This window comes from Alexandromys fortis, unplaced genomic scaffold (assembly GCF_014885135.2).
Source record: "Alexandromys fortis isolate MF-2015 unplaced genomic scaffold, M_Fortis_MF-2015_v1.1 scaffold_190, whole genome shotgun sequence".
NCBI lineage: Eukaryota > Metazoa > Chordata > Mammalia > Rodentia > Cricetidae > Alexandromys > Alexandromys fortis.
The window spans coordinates 2828698-2831472 of NW_026068059.1; positions in this window are offsets into that span (position 1 = coordinate 2828698).

A 2775-nucleotide genomic window follows, 5' to 3' on the forward strand; every position below is an offset into this window, starting at 1 on the left:
AAAAAAAAAAAAAAAAAAAAAAAAAAAGATAAAGGTTGCTTGGCAAGATTTTTAGAGTTGAAGGTTTTCTTTTTAATTTATATAATATTTTTTTTTTGAGACAGGATTTCTCTGTGTCACTTTGGAACCCGTCCTGGAACTCATTCTGTAGACCAGGCTGGCCTCAAACTCACAGAGATCTGCCTGTCTCTGCCTCCCGAGTGCTGGGATTAAAGGTGTGCATCACTACTGTCTTATTTTTAAATTATGCAAATTAAGGTTAGAGTGTAGCCCAGTGGTAGAGCATTTGCCTGGCATGGGTTAATTCTTAGGTTTCATCTCTAGCAGTGTGTGTCTGTGTCTGTGTGTGTTTCTGTGTGTCTGTGTGTGCGTGCGTGCTTTCTCTCAAACACAAGGAAATTATTATAATGGGTCTGGGAATAGCTCAGGGGCAGAGCACTTGTCTGGCATGTAGAAGGCCCCGATTCAATTCAATCATCTACACTGCATGGGGGAAAGACCTATGAGAAGGCAGATTCTAAACCAAGCTTGTTGGCTCATACCTACAATCCCAGCACTCATGAAGCTGAGGCAGGAAAGTCAATATGGATTAAAGCTAGCCTGGTGTCTCAAATATAGAAAAATATAAGAAAAAGGTGCCCTCACTGAAGCTGGCTCTTCACCCCTGTCCTTTCCACTCAGCTCCCCCTTTCAGTAGCATGCAAGGTGCAGAGGCCACACATACTAAAATGTAGAAGAATCCAGAGAGGAGATAATGAGGCCACCTACTCCTTCACAGTGGCACTCGGCCCACTGAGGAGCTGCCATGACAAGGCCCACCCTCCCAAGCTGAATTTATGCACAAGAAGTTATGGTTGGAGGCTGGAGAGATGGCTCAGTGGTTAAGAACACTGGCTGCCCTTTCAGAAGACCTAGGTGAAATTCCCAACACCCACATGGCAGCTTGCAACTGTCTGTGACTTCAGTCCCAGGAGATCTGACACTCTCATACATGCAAGCAAAAATACCGATAAAATGAAAAAGTTGTTTTAAAAAGGACGCTACGGTTGATGTCAAGCGATGGCCGACAGGTCCGTGGAATAGTACCAGCCTCCATCCCTTTGTGACTTCTGTGATGGGTGAGGGTCAATGCTGGGCAGCAGAAGAACACTGAGGAAACAGAAGGCTTGGAATGAATAGCAACTATTCACAGAGAAGCTCACACAGGACCTGCTTCCCTTCTCTAAAGCTGGGTGGTGTAGGGCTGGAGAGATGGTCAGTGATGGACAGCACCAGCTGCTCTACTGGAAGGCCGGCTTCTATTCCCAGCCTCCACCTGCTAGCTCAGCCACTGGGTAACTCCAGTTCCAGGGAGCCTGCATTCCAAGAATACAGCACACACGTAGTTCCCAGACATACATGAAGGCAAAACACTCATACATATAAAATAATTAACTAAAGCCGGGCGGTGGTGGCACATGCCTTTAATCCCAGCACTCAGGAGGCAGAGGCAGGCGGATCTCTGTGAGTTCGAGGCCAGCCTGATCTACAAGAGCTAGTTCCAGGACAGGCTCCAAAGCCACAGAGAAACCATGTCTCGAAAAACCAAAAAAAAAAAAAAAAAAAAAAAAAAAAAAAAAAATTAACTAAAAGTTGTTTTAAGGACTGGAGAAATGGCTCAGAGGTTAACAGCACTGGCTGTTCTTCCAGAGGTCCTGAGTTCAGTTCCCAGCAACTACATGGTGGCTCCAACCATCTGTAATGTGATCTGGTGCCTTCTTCTGGCCTACAGGCATACATGGAGGCAGAACACTATACACATAATAAATAAATCCTTTAAAATTTGTTTAAATCAGGTCACCTATATTTTCATATGAGTTTTTTAAGATTTGTTTATTTTTATTTATGTGTTTAGGTCCTTCGCCTGAATGTGTGTATGTGCACCATGTACATGCCTGGCACCCAGGGAAGCCAGGAGAGGTGGATTAGACCCCCTGGAACTGGAGTTACAGACAGTTGTGAGCTACATCACGGCTGCCATGTAGGTGCTGGGAACTGAACCCAGATCTTTTGAAAAGACAGCAAATGCTTAAACACTGAGCCATCTCTCCAGACTCCTGACGTTTTCTTGATAAACTTTTTGTAATACCAAAACAAAAAATTGTTTGAATACATGTTAATTCCTCTGTCAGTCAGGCAAAACCATTAACCCTGACATTCATTCTGGAAATAACAGGGTCCTGGCCCAGAGGCTTATTCCTGTTACTGGAACCTGGAGGTCTTACTACCTCTTTTAAAAAATCTTTATGTGTATGAGTTTTCCTGCATGCAGTTCCCAAGAAGGCCAGAAGATGGCATCAGATCCCACAGGACTGGAGTTAACAGTTGGCTGTGAGCAGCTCTGTAGGTGCAGGGCATTGAACTTTGGGTCCTCTGGAAGAGGAGCAAGCGCGCTCTTAACAGCTGCACCACCTCATCTGCCCCTCTACTTCCTCCTTTTTATCTCCCGAAAACCAGGGTGAAGGCGGGGAGTGGTGCTGCACACCTCTAATCCAAGAGCGTGGGAAGTAGAGGCCGAGGGATTACCCTTGAACTCAAGGCAATCCACCTGCCTCAGTCTCCCAATTTAGATTGGCATGCTAGATTGAGGAGACGGACTTTGTGCCAATCTAAGGAAAACGATGTAAACTATCTCAAAACTCTCGTTTTCAAAACTGCAAGAAAGAGCCTTGGGAGTTTTAAAGTATCGTGTGTGACAATCCACGCTTGACAGTCTTTTTTTTTTTTTTTTTTTTT